Source organism: Lissotriton helveticus, chromosome 7 (assembly GCF_964261635.1).
Source record: "Lissotriton helveticus chromosome 7, aLisHel1.1, whole genome shotgun sequence".
In the NCBI taxonomy this organism is placed as follows: domain Eukaryota; kingdom Metazoa; phylum Chordata; class Amphibia; order Caudata; family Salamandridae; genus Lissotriton; species Lissotriton helveticus.
In genome coordinates, this window is record NC_136068.1 from 454,989,920 (window position 1) to 455,005,609 (window position 15,690).

At 51.5% G+C, this 15,690-nt stretch overlaps 1 long non-coding RNA gene across 1 annotated transcript in view; it reads right to left on the reverse strand.

Moving 5' to 3' along the window:
* The window catches only part of LOC144768604 (uncharacterized), a 144,357-nt gene extending 129,934 nt beyond the window's left edge, over positions 1–14,423 (reverse strand). The window contains exon 1 of the long non-coding RNA XR_013598584.1: positions 14,352–14,423. This is a non-coding gene — a long non-coding RNA (uncharacterized LOC144768604). The remainder of the gene's footprint in view (positions 1–14,351) is intronic.
* Positions 14,424–15,690: the final 1,267 nt, after the last annotated feature.

Sequence of the window (15,690 nt, forward strand, 5' to 3'; positions counted from 1 at the left end):
CTAGAGATTACTAGCCACAGATTCCTTCACGTAGAATTATCCCCAGGCATGAGACTGGATCCGGAAACTTTTTGCCACAGCATGCCTGCGCGTCTGGGGCGGGGCAACATCACGCAACTCCGCCCATGCGTTGTCCGCGCATGTGACGTCACATAAGCTCCGCCCCGTCACGCCCACGTCAGTTTTTTCCTTTTCCGCGTGCAACGCGGATCCGGTCTATCTGCGGGCCTGTTTGGGGCCCTATTTTTTCTTCACAAATTGTATTTTATCTGGTGGAACAGTGTGCGAATGCCTTTGGGCTTCAACACTTACTCGTCGTGTGGGCGACTTATGTTGGCGACGGACCCTCATCTCATTTGTATGTGGTGTTTGGGGGAGGATCACGGCACCACTGATTGTGAGGCGTGTCAACAGTTGAAGCCGAAGTCATGGCGTGAGCGCCGCATGAAACGTCTATCGGCGCGTCTCTCCAGGTCGACCTCCTCCCCTCGATCAGCTTCGGCAGACAGCTTCAGATACGGCTGTGGTAGTCATCCTCGTCCTTCTCCGATGTTGCAAGAGCGTCGCTCCCCGGTGGGTAAGTGTCGCAGTTTGTCCCCGGTGGGTAAGTGTCGCAGTTTGTCCCCGGGGGCTGATCTTTGGCCTTCGGGGGCGTGGATTCTCCATGGGTGATGTGGCTCCGCGTGTCATCCTCCTTTCCACGGTTTCCCGGTGAGGGGGCATTGAGAGTCCAGATGGAGACATACGCGGCGGCTTTGCGGGCCTTGCTGGCAGCTCCTCCTCCTTCCCCCTCCTGGGGCGCCGACGGATCCCTCGCTTCGCGCGGGGCCCTCCGCGGCGCCGCCGACTGATTCGGATACAGGTTTGGAGGATGTGGTGCTGTTGGGGTGCGGCCCCTCTAGCGGTCCCTCCTTCACGCCTCTGCCTCGCTGCAAACTCCAGCCGGAGTCCCTGTGGTGTCACGGGAGTTCGCCGGGGCTCGGGTCACATCCCCGAGCCCCACTCGGCCCTCTGGGAAGGCAAAGGCCTCGTCCAAGGCTGAGCTGATGCCGTCCAGGCACCGGTGTCTGCTTCGGGCAGCGCCACAAGGGCCGGTGGCCTCTCCTCGTCCTGTGCCGAGGTGGGGTGGGGACTCCTCGTCCCCTCTGGGACTTTCTCGTTCCTCCCCGCAGGCGGCTGCCTCGTCAGAGGGCAAGTGGGAGGTTGAGTCGTCTTTGGCACCTCCACATGGTTAGGCGGACTGCCTCCGCTACATTCTGGGCTGAGTCTGGTGGAAGACTTCGGGAAACTCCACCGACCCCTCTCGTCCCGCCACGCAGGTGGCTGCCCTTTAGCCACTTCGCCTCCAGCCCCACTCCGGTCCCTGATGCGGTGTGACTTGGAGGAGCCCTATCCGGTCTCTCCTTCGGCGCCTACCTCAGGGTGCGGACTCCACGGCTCCACACAGAGGTTGTGCAGCGGATTCGTCTTCGGACGCTCCCTCTTCTCCAGAGGCTGGCTGCATTTTGGTGTCCTCTTACCCAGGGACTGGCCGCCCGTGGTGTCTTTTTCACCAGCGTCGAAGGGTGGCTCCCCGCCCTTTCTGAGGCTGAGGTGCTCGGCGGAGGAGCGGCAGGTACCCCATTCTTCGGTACCTTCTGACTTTCAGGTCTGGCTCTTGCCCATCCGCCTTTGGGGACGGCCGTCCTAGTCCACAGCCGTCACACACGGAGGAGCTGATTTCTTCTCCGCAGGGCCCTACAGAGGTGTGTGCGGCCTTCGTGCACGCGGTGCCCACAGCTGTGGGCATTCTGCGCATGGGGGACCAGATCGCTCATTTTCCGGTAGACCATCTTTTGGAGGTTCTCCACCAGGGCTTTGGTGGGAGGGAGATCTTACTCCCCTTTGAGGGCTCACTCCTTTCTTCTCTGGAGGGAGCTTGGAGGCGTCCTACCTCGAGAGATCCGGTGCCTCAACACCTTCTGCACCGTCACCTTCTGGCGCCACGTGACCTGGCGTGCCTCTCCCTCCATCCCTCTGCTGCCAGTCCACCCTTGAGGACTGCTTTTCCCTCCCTGCCTCCACTCTTGACTCCGCTGACCCGGGAGGCCCGCTGGCTGGACTCTTGGGTGCGCAACATATTCGCCACGACCAGCGCGGCCCTGCCGGCCCTTAACACCTTGTGTTTTGGCGTGGGCCTCCTCTTGTCTGTGGGACTCGTCTGAGTCTCTGGGTTCCGCGGCTTCCCAGGAGACTGTTCAGGTGGGTTTACGGCATCATGCTTTGGATGGCAGGGAACTAGCGGCGTTTATTCTCCGCTCCGGACATTTCAGAGGTGTTGGGCCGGACTATGGCTTCCTCAGTCGCCCTTTGTCACCATGCTTGGCTTCGGGACGGCGTGTTCCCTGAGAATATTCAAGAGCGACTCATTGATCTTCCGTTTGATGGCAGCCTGTTGTTCCATGCTCCGGCTGACTCTGCCATCCAGAGGTTACTGGCGGCACTCCCTCCTCCTCCTCTTCCTCCGCCTTATTCTACTCCTCCTCCTCCTCTGCCTTCGCCTTATTCTACTCCTCCTCCTCCTCTGCCTTATTCTCCTCCTCCTCCTTATTCTTCTCCTCCTCCTCCTCCTTCCCCTCCTTCCCCTCCTTCCCCTCCTCAGTGACTGCTGAACTGAGCTGGGTTTGGGCCTTTTGGATGCCCTTGCTATAGGTGGTACTTGCTGGCCATTGAGTCCTCCTTGCTGGGACTTTGGCATTGTTGGCTGCTGGATGGCCCATGTTGCCTGTGTGTGTGTGTTTGCTGGACTTGTTACACAGACTTGGCCCTGAGATTAGGCCTTCTGTTTTCTTGGGCTGTTTTTTCCCATGGTGCTTTTGTTTCTCCTCAGAGGTTCTTCCAAAGAGGATTCCCGTGTTTGGGGACTTACCGTTTCCTATGTGGGGTAGTGGTAGCTGTTATATAGCTATGCTCTGCTGGGGAGTGCTTGTTGCCTTCGGGTGCCCGTTTTCCATGGCGTTTTTGTATGTTGCTATTGCTTCTGGGGGTTGTGTGCACGGCCCTTGTAATGGTAGGTCCGGCCATTCCTCTCCTTCCTGCTCTTGTGCTGAGCTGGGACGCTTCAGTGTCCTTCATGCTGCTGGCGGATTATGGTTATAGCTGCCGTTCTGGCTGGCCTGTTGCATTCCCTCTGGGTGGGCCTGCCTCTTCCTTGGTTTCCTCGGGCCCTCTGGGCTTCTTCGTGTTCCTCTGCCTGTCCTGGTGTTGGGGGGAAGCTTGGTTGCCCTGGGGGTGGTGTGGGGCGTTTTGGTCTCTAGCCTTGTCCTTGGTTCCTCTGCTGTGAGTGTATGGACATGCACTCTTTCTTCTTGCTCCTACATACCTCTGGGGATGCTGGCGTTTGACTTATGGGGGTCCTCTTGCCTGGTGGGGACGAGGTTGCCTCCCTGGTCTACGGGGCTGGTCCCCTGTGGGGTGTCTGTCCTGTCCAGCCTGGTGGGGGTCCTTTCGCAGACCCTCCTTCCCCGTGGGTATTGCTAGGGTATCTGTTCTAAGTGAAGGAATCTGCGGCTAGTAGTCTCTATTAGATTTACGAGTTCAATAACAATGTATCTGGTAGAGACGATCCTAACAGCAGATTCCTTCACTTCCCTCTCTTCCTCCCCGTTCTGCGAGGACCCCTGGGCTGGTCCTTGGTATTCGCCTCCCGTGGGGGCCATGTCCTCTGTGAGTGCCTTCTTTAACTCTTGACGGTGGCTCTGTCTGGTTGCTGTTCTTCCCTCCTCTTTGGTTCTGGGAAGGTGGGGCCTCTGGTGTGCCTATGCCCCGCTGCTATGGCTGCTCTAGGTCAGGGAGGTTTCCTCCATCTCCCCCCCCCTTCTTCTTGCTGCTAGGGGCCTGGCCCCTCTACCACCTCTGGGTTGGGGCTCTCTGGTCGCGCCTTACCCTTGTTTAATGGGGGGTGGATGCCCTCTAGGCTGGGGTGGCTGGAGGTTGGTCGTTCCTGCCTGTTGGGACTGTCTCCTTTTTTCAGAGGGTGGTTGTAGGGTTGCTACGTGTGACATAACTTTCACACAGGTTCCCTGTCTCCGGCGGAGAGGTAGGGGTTTGCTGTCCCTGTATTGGTTGGGTGGCTGCTCAGGGCTCTGCTCTGTTCTTCCTCTCTCCTTTGCCCTTGGACACTGCGGTGTTGCACTGTTTCTATGGGGTGCTCTTTCGCACACTGTTCCCATGCTCCCACAGTTTTTTATTTGGTGGTTCCGCGTTGTGGTGCGGAAAAGTTCTCCGAAGAAAACTGACGTGGGCGCGCCGGGGCGGGGCTTATGTGACCTCGCTGACGTCGCATGCGTGGACGACGCCTGGGCGGAGTCGCGTGATGTCACCCCACCCCCGGCGCGCAGGGATGCTGTGGCAAAAAGTTTCCGGATCAAGTCTCATGCCTTGGAAAAATTCTACGTGAAGGCATCTGCGGCTAGAATCGACTCTACCAAATACATCTTTACCGAAGGTAAGTAACTCATACTTCAGAGCAGGAAAGGGGTCAAGGGTGCTAATCCCGGTATTTCCTGATCCCCAAGAAGGATGGCAGGTTACGTCCCATCCTGGATCTCAGAATCTTGAATCTGTTTCTCAAACAGGAGTGGTTCAAGATGCTTACTCTAGCGCAGGTTCTTCAGGCACTGCAAAAAGAGGACTGGATGGTGTCCATCGACTTGCAGGATGCATATTTTCACATCCCAATCCTGAAGTCGCACAGGAAGTATCTCCATTTCACGGTTGGATTGCAACACTACCAGTTTGCGGTCCTTCCGTTTGATCTTACTACCGCACCTCGAGTCTTTACCAAGGTGATGGCAGTGGTGGCTGCCCCTCTCAGGAGGTTGAGGATTCCAGTTTTCCCCTACCTGGATGACTGGCTGTTGAATGCAGAGTCTCCAGAGATGGTGAGTCATAATTTGCAGGTTACAGCCCAGCTGTTGTACAAATTGGGGTTTTCGATAAATGTACCCAAGTCTCACCTGGTGCCCTCACAGTGCAACCTGCTCATAAGGGCAGTACTGGATATCACTGTGTCGAGCATTCCCTTCTCCGCAAAGGATTCTCGACATACAGGAAATTATTCCTTTGTTTTACAACAAAGCAGTTGTTCCAGTTCTGAAGGTCCTTCGTCTGCTCGGTCTCTTCACTTCCTGCATCCTGCTGCTCAACCATGCACGCTGGCACATGAGGGCGCTCCAGTGGTGTCTCCGCAGGTAGTGGTATCAGCACAACGGAGATCTCAGGGAGTCTGTAAGGATCTCAAGAGAAGCTGCAGCGGATCTGTCTTGGTGGAGTGTGGAGGGCAATCTGTCTCAAGGAAAGTCCTTTTATCTTCCTCCATCTGTGGCCACAGTGATAACGGATGCCTCTACCCTAGGGTGGGGTGCGCATCTGGGGGATCTGGAGATCAAGGATCTTTGGTCTCCAGAGGAAAGGTTGTTTCACATCAACCTTCTGGAATTGCAGGCGATACGTTTGGCACTCAAGGTTTTTCTCCCTTCCCGTCAGTCGGTTCAGTTCCTGACGGATAATACTGCCGCAATGTGGTATGTCAACAAGCAGGGAGGAGTAGGGTCGTACCGTCTCTACAGAGAGGCTTTGCGACTCTGGTCCTGGGTTCAGGACCATCGGATTTGCTCGGTGGCAAGTTATCTGGCTGGGGTGGCTGAACGTTCGTGCGGACAGTCTGTCAACAGTTCTCCACCGACCACGAGTGGAGGCTTCATCCGGAGGTAGCTCATCACATCTTTCGGACGTGGGGAACTCCTCGGGTTGACCTATTTGCCACTCTCGAACGCGCACTGCCCATCATTCTGCATTCTCCAGTTTCCGATGTAGGGAGTGTTGGGGGACGCGTTTCAGTTGAGTTGGAGCTCACAACTCCTCCTTTACACGTTTCCTCCCATACCCTTGATTCATTGGGTTCTGAGGAAGATTCGCCAAGGCCGGGCCCAAGTTATATTGATCACCCCAGATTGGCCAAGAAGGGTGTGGTACACAGACCTTCTTCACCTCTCGTCACACCCGCCTCTCCGTCTCCCTCTCAGGGTAGACTTCCTCTCGCAGTCGGAGGGGCAGGTTCTACATCCTCACCTTCAGAGTCTGCACCTTCATGCCTGGAGATTGAACGGGGCAACCTAAATTCTTTTTCTCTCCTGCCTAACGCGATGGACATTATATTATCGGCCATGCGACACTCCATGTCTGTCAATTCATACAGGTGTTCTAAATTTGTTAAATGGTGCGGAGAGAAATTCATTGATCCCTTAAAATCCCATATTTCTGATGTTCTTTGTTTTTCTCTTCATTTGGCTCAGCAGGGTTGTGCTGTGGCCACTGTGAAAGGATATTTGTTGGCATTTTGTGTTTGCCTGATCAGCCTTCTTTATTTAGGTCTCCTATAGTCTTAAGGTTCATTAAGTGGCTGACAAACATGTTTCCTCCCACTCCTTTTATTATGCCCCAGTGGGATTTGAATCTGCTGTTAACTTTTCCTATGCATAGTTGTCCTTTAAGGCTTTCAACTTTCAAAACGGTCTTCCTGGTAGCTATCACTTCGGCCAGGAGGATGAGTGAACTCCAGGCTTTGAGTTCAAAGCCGCCTTTTCTGACCATACATGCTGAAAGGATGGTTCTCAGGACCAGGGCTGCTTTTCTGCCTAAGGTGAATCCCTTCCACCTAGGTCAGTCCATTACCCCTCCTACTTTCTATCTTCCCCCTCACCCATCCAAAGAGGAGGAGAGACTCTATCGTTCAGGTCCAAAGAGGGCGGTTAGCTTCTATTTGGACAGGACAAACAACTTCCGCCAGGATGACCAGCTCTTTGTTGGATATGCTGGTCGAATGAAGGGGAAGGCAGTGCACAAGCACACTTTATTAAGATTGATCATCTTGTGCATTAAGGTATGCTATTCCCTGGCTGGTAAGGAGCCTCCTGTAGGCATTAGGGCTCATTCCACCAGGGCTAAATCATCTACTTCGGCCTTGTCCAGAGGTGTTCCTGTGTTGGACATTTGTAAAGCTGCAACTTGGGCCTACCTCCACACTTTCGCGAAGCATTACTGCTTGGATTCAGAGGTGACGGCCATTTTGCGCGTTCTGTTTTACAGGACTTTTTGGTATAGAAGCGTGGACACCCTCCATCGGGAGAGGTACTGTTGTGGGATTCTATTCATAAGGTGAGGAATCCACAGGCAGATGTATCCATCAGAAGAACAATTTACTTACCTTCGGTAACACTTTTTCTGGTGGATATAGTAGCTGCCTGTGGATTCCTCACAGACACACCGACCTCCCCGTTGTCCACCCTTTTATATCATAAAAGATGAGGTATTCGTTTTTTGATGTGTTATGTCTTCTCAAGACGTTGTTACCTCTATTTATTTATTGTTGTCTTGTTTTAAGTGCAAGCTTTCTTATTTCATTATACACAGTGTGTATTTGTGTGAATTCTGTATACCATGTATGCATTGTCTCTATGGTTGGTCCGCCCGTTTTGCCTCTGTGGTACGGAAAAAATGGGTGGAACTGATATCATCACGCCGACGTAGTCTTCTTATAGCTCTGGTGACGTCATGCAGAGTCGTGTGCAGAGCCATGACGCTGTGACGACCTCGTCGGCGCAGAGAGCTACGAAAAAGTTCCGGAATGCTGCGCAGGGGGATATTCATAAGGTGAGGAATCCACAGGCAGATACTGTATCTACCAGAAAAAGCATTACAGAAGGTAAGTAACTTGTTCTTTCAGTTCACCATGCTCCCCTTTGGCCTTACAAGCGCCCCTCTGGTGTTCACAAAAGTGATGGCGGTGGTCTCAGCTCATATGCACAGATCAGGGGTTTCAGTCTTCCCCTATCTCAACGACTGGTTGTTGAAGGCAGGCTCGCCTCAAACAGTCGTCTCCCACCTCCAGACTACGGCCGACCTCCTGCATTTGCTGGGGTTCTCCATCAACATGCCGAAGTCTCACCTGATTCCCTCTCAGAAGCTTCTCTTCATTGGAGCGGTTCTGGACACGGCGCAGTTTAGGGTTTATCCTCCCGAACAGTGAGTCCGGCACGTTCGGGCTATGATTCCGATCTTTCAGCCCTTGTCCCAGGTTTCAGTCAGGTCGACCTTGAGGCTGCTGTGCCTCATGGACTCCTGCATCCTGCTCACCAACCATGCCAGATGGCATATGCGGGCTCTGCAGTGGGACTTAAAGTTCCAGTGGGCGCAGCATCAGGGGAACCTGTCCGACTACATCCAAATCTCGGGGGGGAACTGCAACACAAAAATTGAGTTGGTGGCTCACGAATCATCATTGGGTCAGCGGCAGATCCCTCTCCCTTCCCCCAACCGGAGCACACAGTGGTGACGGATGCGTCCCTCCTGGAATGGGGCGACCACATGGGAGAGGCGGAGATCAAATGCCTCTGGTCTCCGGCGGAGTCCCGACTCCATATCAACCTTCTGGAGCATCGGGCGATCCTTCTTGCACTGAAGGCATTCCTTCCCTCTGTCAAGGGGAAGGTGGTGCAGGTGTTCACAGACAACACCACCGCCATGTGGTATTGCAACAAACAGGACGGGGTCGTGGATCCTGTGTCAGGAGGCTCTGCACCTCTGAACATGGCTGGAACATCAAGGCATTTCTTTGAAGGTTCAACACCTGGCAGGTTCTTTGAACGCCAGGGCAGACTAGCTCAGCCACCAGTACATGATGGATCACGAATGACATCTTCACCCGGAAGTGGTGCAAGGTCTCATTCGACAGTGGGGAGAGCCCTGGTTAGATCTATTCGCCACTGAAAGGAACGCGCAATGTCAGCTGTTCTGCGCGTTGGAATTTCCAAGGCGGCACTTGCTCGGTGCCGCTTTATGTCGCGAGTGGAGCTGTGGTCTATCGTACGCCTTTCCGCCTATACCACTTCTACCCAGAGTGCTGTAGAAGATCAGGCACGACCGGGCCAAAGTCATTCTCGTGGCTCCGGACTGGGCTCAAAGAGTTTGGTATCCCGAGCTACTCAGTAAGAGCATGGATCCCCCGATCCGACTGCCTCTTCGGGAGGATCTTCGTCGCAGCAGCAGGGGACGGTCCTCCACCTGAACCTATCCAGCCTCCACCTACATGCGTGGAGATTGAGCGGCGACAGTTGATTCAGTTTGACTTACCTCCTAAAGTCTGTGATGTCATTCTGGCAGTCAGGCGTCCTTCCACTAAATCGGTATACACCTGCAGGTTGAACAAATTTGTGGCATGGTGCACAGCAAAGGCTGTGGATCCCCTTTCTGTCCCTCTTTCAGAGATCCTTTTGTTCCTTCTTTCCTTGGCCCGGCAGGACTCTGGGCACTATCAAGGGCTACCTTTCTGCAATCTCGGCTTTTCTCAGGCTCCCTGATTAGTCCTCTCTTTTCAAGTCCCCTGTCAATAGATTTCTTAAAGGTTTTGCTCACCTTTTCCCTCCTAATATGTTTGTGATGCCGCAGTGGTACTTGAATCTGGTTCTTACTTTTCTGATGTGCGCTCTCTTTGAGCCGCTTCACAACTGACCTCTTTGTTAACTTTGAAGGCTGCTTTCCTGGTTGCCATCACCTCCACTAGGCACGAGTGAGCTCCAGGCTCTTTCCTGTAAGCCTCCTTTTCTGTCAGTTCATCCAGACAAGGTTGTGCTTCGCACTCGTCCTTCCTTCTTGCCAAAGGTTGTCACTGCCTTCCACATTGGGCAAACTATCACCATGCCCACTTTCTTTCTGCCTCCGCACCCTTTAAGAGAGGGAGAGGCTCCACCGTCTGGACCCAAAACGTGGCTCTTTCTATCTGAATCGCACACAACAGTTCCAGGTGGATGACCAGCTCTGGTAGACTTGTGTATCAAAGCCTGTTATTCTCTGGCTAAAAAGGAACCTCCGGTGTGGTTGCACGCCCGTTCTACCAGGGCTACAGCAGCTACTACTGCATTGGGCCACGGTGTCCCACTGCAAGACATCTGTCAGGCAGCTACGTGGGCCTCGCTGCATACTTTCACCAAGCATTATTGACTTGACAGTCAAGTCCGGAGAGACGGCTTCTTTGGCCATTCCGTTCTCCGCGACTTTCTGGTGTGATCTTTGTTTGCAGACCTACCACTGGGGTTCGTATTGCTGGGGTATCTATTCTAAGGTAAGGAATCTATCACTAACGTGTCTTTCAGATGCATAAGTTACTTACTTGTATAACGATATATCTGTAAGAGACATTAGTTAGTGATAGATTCCTTACCGCCCCACCCATCCTCCCCGTTCTGCGAACTGATTTCTAGGGTTCAGGTCATCCCTTTCAGGGCCCTAGTTTCAATGTACTAATGGTCAGTATTTTGCATGGCTCTGTGTTCCTTGGCCTGGAACGTCGTCTACAGAACTGACGACAGTGCGTGTGGGCGCGTCTAAGTAGCTCCAGCGACGTCATCTCGGCGACTACGACACCAACGACGTAAGCGGAGCCGCACGACGACGCCTACACACGCGCAGGGGTACTGCTAACTAAAACTTTCTGGATCCAGTCTGACACCAGGGGGTATTTCTAAGGTAAGGAATCTATCACTAATGTTTCTTACAGATATATTGTTACCGAAGGTAAGTAACTTGTTCTTTTGTCCCAGGTGAAGGGCAGCTGGATGACATCAGCGTAAGCCATCAACTTGGCCCCAGGCCCTCGGGCAGGTATACCAAAGGTGCGACATAAATGTTAAAGAGAGGGGACTAAGGGAGGACCCCTGGGGGACTCCCATCGTCACTGACTGGGGAGAGGAAGAGGACAGTGGAAGCCAGATCTGCTGGACCCGTCCTTCCAAGAAAGACCTGAGACAGCCACACGCCGTGCCCGACACACCAATCCTGGCAAGTCGCGCAAGGAGTAGTGAGTGCGGGACTGTCGAATGCCGCTGAAAGGTCAAGCAAAATGAACGCTGCCCTCCTTCTGGCATCCAAACACTCCCGGAATGCCTCTGAGACCTCAACCAGGGCCAATTCAGTACTATGGGAATCCCGAGACCCTGACTGGGCCGGATGCAGAAGGCCCTCACTCCCAACAAACTCAGTGAGTTGTATATTCACCACCTTCTCACACACCTTGGCCTGACCAGGTAAGAGGCAAATGGGACGGTAGTTCCCTGGACTGAGGGGCTCTAGCGATGGCTTTTTTAAAAGAGGCAAAATGTTGGCCTGCTTCCAGGCCTCAGGTACACCGACATCCTGAAGGGACATGTTGATAATGCCGTTCACTTCTGCGTTAATACTCCCTGCTGCTGCAGTCAGCAGTCTAGCAGGGCAAGGGTCCGAGGGCGAGCCAGACTTTACACCCTTAAGAATTTTAAGCGAATCCGGCAGGTCCACAGGCTTAAACGCATGCAAGGAATGGTCGGGCAGTAGGTGGAAACACAGAGATTGCCCCAGTCCGAAAGTCACAGGAAGAAAAAGCCACCTGAATAGTGTGAATCTTATCCATAAAGAAGTTCGAAAGAGCATCGCACCAGGAGACTGAGGATGGAGACATGGTAGCTTGCGCCGATGGGGACTTAAAGCTCTGAACAATTGCATACATTTCTTTAACATTGTTTTTAGCAGAGTCAATACGGGCTGCATAAAATTGCCTTTTGGCAAGAATTATGGCCTCATAATACATTTTTTGCTTAATTCTGAGCTTCCGCTTAGCTGCAGGGCAATATTCGCTACGCTGCCATGCACGCTCAAGAATCTTGCATTCATGTTTGAGTCTTTTTAGGTCAGGACTGAACCAAGGTTTAGAGGGAGATTCCCTAGACAGCCTAGGTGAGCGGCATGGGACTAGTGTGTCTACTGCATTAGTGATCCAGCTGGTAAATCCAACAAGTCGGTCCTCAAGATCACCCGAGAGGATAGGTATTAGAAGCTTCCAGGGCCTGGTTGAACCCCAGTGGGGCAATTTTACCAAAAGCTGGTTTGCAGTATGATCGCGTTAAAGGCTCAGCGTTAGACACTTCCCACGAGAAATATGTTAAAAAGTGGTCGGACCATGAAACTAGGTACCGATCTCTAAACAAGATGGGAAAGTTGGTGCAGATTGGGTCCAGTATATGACCAGCCTGATGTGTGGGACCGCAAACCAAAATAAATAAATAAATTGCAATGTGAAACTTTAGCGTCCTTTTTTATACAAAAGGTGGACAAAATCTATCAAGGAATTACGGCAGCCCAAATAGTGGGGTCCCCCCTGATACAACACATCTGCGTCCTGCTCACAATATTATCAGCAAATCCGATACAGATGCTTCTCAGAATCCTGGAAGCATCTTGAATAGCTGGCCCAGACTAAACACTGAGACTTTACTGAAACTGCTTAATACCATCAAATCGGGGTCACCAGAAGACCCTCTACCTTGTACGATACTTAAAAAGCTTGGCCCACAGTTACTCGACATTATTACAAATCTACTTACCAGATCCCTACAAAAAAACACTGTATCGTCCGATTGGAAACATGCCATGATTCACCCATTACTAAAAAAGGCTGGAACGGATCTTAATCAGCCCTCCAACTTCCGGCCCATCTCTCTGCTACCCATCTTTTCCAAGATTCTAGAAAAACATGTGAATCAAACCTTAACTGAATTTGTCACCACCCAAGATTTACTACCCCCCTGTCAATCTGGGTTTAGAGCGGGCTTCTCGACGGAAACGACTCTATTAGGAGTCACGGAAAACATTCGGGGCCTTTTGGACAAAGGAGAGACGGTGGCCCTTATATTGCTAGATATAAGTGCCGCCTTTGATTCTGTATCACACACTGTTTTAATTAACATGCTTCGCTCTCTTGGTATTTGTGGTTCAGCATTGGAGTGGCTCATTTCCTTCCTAACTGGAAGGATGTTTCAGGTCTTCTCTCATACAGCATGCTCAGACACTCATGTATTTGAACACGGTGTACCTCAGGGTTCTATACTAAGCCCCCTATTATTTAATTTGTATATGAGCCCTCTGGCTAAGGTAGTAGAAGAAGCAGGTCTGTCAATGTACTCATACGCGGGTGACTCACAGCTAATTTTCTCCCTCACATCTGAGAATATGGATGCCCCGTCCACCCTCAAACACGGCTTAGTGAAAATAGCAGGCTGGATGCGGAACAACTTTCTCCAACTAAACGGGGAAAAAACGGAAGTCATCATTTTAGGTAAAAACAAAAACCTGTGGGGCCCTCAACAGTGGCCAAATGAGATGGGCATGCTTCCTGTCCCAGTACCACAAGCGCGTAATCTAGGTGTCATCATTGATGACTCTCTTAAGATGCACAAACAAGCTGAAAAAAACGCAATTACGTGCTTTGCCATTTTAAAATCGTTGAAAAAGATATGTTGGATGCTGCCTGAGCCAACAAGGAAAACCGTGGTCAATGCCTTGATCACTTCAAGGATTGACTACGGGAATGTCCTTTATTTAGGCTCAAATAAAGCAACCATCCGTAAACTACAGGTAATTCAAAATTCAGCGGCCAGGCTAATATGCAACATTCCTAGATACACCCCTACTACCCAATATCTTCGGGACCTTCACTGGTTGAAAGTTGAAAACCGAATCAAATTCAAAGCATTATGCTTCATGCATAAAATTAACTCTGCTAAAACCCCAAAATACCTTCTGTCGCTGGCCCTCCCTTATCGCCCATATCGATCCCTGCGCTCCTCCACACAAAGAAACTTTGTTATTCCTAAAATCAAGCTGTCCCGTATGGGAGGCAAATCTTTTTGCTATCAAGGGCCCGTGCTATGGAACTCCTTGCCTTTCTCAGTACGCAACGAAGATAATTATTTCAAATTCCGCAAAATCTTAAAAACCTGGCTATTTAGCATTGAGGCCCTCTTCATCCTCTTGACTCAGACATTTCTACAAATCTCGCGCCGGGAAACCTTTTGTCGGTAGCTGTTGCGCGTAACAAATGCAATTATAATAATAATAATAATAATAATAATAACCCACTGATCAAGTTGGGCCTGATGTAAAATATCCAGGAAATTGCGCGAGTCCTTGATATCAGCCTGATCGAAATGGATATTAAGATCACCTAGGAGAAGTGGGAGAATCTTACAGTCCTGGGAATTACAGCATCACCGCAGGCCTGAAGAAAAGGACTCAAGAGATTTGTCATCGAGGAGATCGAAAACATCCAAGTGGTGTTTCTTAAGTGAGCGATCATTAATCATGGCTGCCACAATGGGGGGGGGGGGCCCTCATGGGCTGGCAAGAAGAGGAGCTGGCTTGGGCGGAAGTGGCTAGACCCAAACCCAGCTTGAAGCCACAGGTCGAGCATACATTGTTAATGCCAAAAAGTACATCCCAGTTACCTTGGTGGAGGCAAGTGTGGGGATCGAGGGCCCGTGGAACATCCCTGGTATAGCACAATCTGCCCTCTGGTCCAGGAACCCGGCGGGCAGCATGGCTCACGCTCGCCTGCAGATGGGCTAGCCTTAGGCGCATCCTCGGCGCGCCAGATGCGCGTCCACGCAGTGTGCATTTAAAATAGCCCAGGCAGCCACAGAACTAGAGAGCGCACTGCCTACAGATGGCAGCACGGGTGAGCAGGAAGTGAGTCAACTGCAGCAATCAGATTCAACCAACAGTACACAATATTCAAAGCAAAGTGAGCAACATTTAAAAAGTTAAACGTTTTATTTTTAATTTAATGTGCAAAATCACAGGTCTGGGCAAAATTGGCAATGTGTAATAATCGAGATCAGGACTAGCGGAGCAACAGGCAGAAAACCCCTTAAGGCACCTGCATCAGCGCAGCACGCATTTAAATAGCCCCGGCAGACACAGAGCTAGGGAGCGCACTGCCTAAAGATGGCAGCTCTCGGTGGCAGCACGGGGGAGCAGGAAGTGAGTCAACTGCAGCAATCCGATTCAACAAACAGTACACAATATTCAATGCGAAGTGAGCAACATTTAAAAAGTTAAAAGTTTTTTTTTAAATGTAATGTGCAAAATCACAGGTCTGTGCAAAATTGGCAATGTGAAATAAGCGAGATCAAGACTAGGGGAACAACAGGCAGTAAACCCCTTAAGGCGCGCACGTCGGCGCAGCGCGCATTTAAATAGCCCTAGCAGCCACAGAGCTAGATAGCGCACTACCTAAAGATGGCGGCTCTCGGTGGCAGCACAGGAGCAGGAAGTAAGTCAACTGCAGCATTCAGATTCAACAAACAGTACATAATATGTAAAGCGAAGTGAGCAACATTAAAAAAGTTAAAGGGTTTTTTAAAAATTAAATTTGCAAAATATCTGGTCAGTGCAAAACTGGCAATGTGAAATAAGCAAGATCCGGACTAGCGGAGCTACAGGGTCTCGGGCTGGAAAAAGCACACGCACACAGCGTCGCTGAGACTTTCCTGGAAACTTTTGTGTTCCTGAGTTTCCTCAACAGGGAGCCAGCTCACCTCAGGCCCTTGGGGATAAGTTACTTCAGGACACAGCACAGCAAAGTCCTTTCAAGCAGGGGGATACAACACACAGCAAAGTCCCTTGGTTAAAACCGCAAACTGCAGGCCAGCCCCAGAACACACAGCAAGGGTCAGTCCTTTCCTTCAGTCTCTTCAGTTGTTTCTTCCTTGGCAAAGGTTTCTCTTGACCACGAAGTAGCTTCAGTCTTGTTCAATCTTTATCAAGCCATTCTCCAAAGTTCAG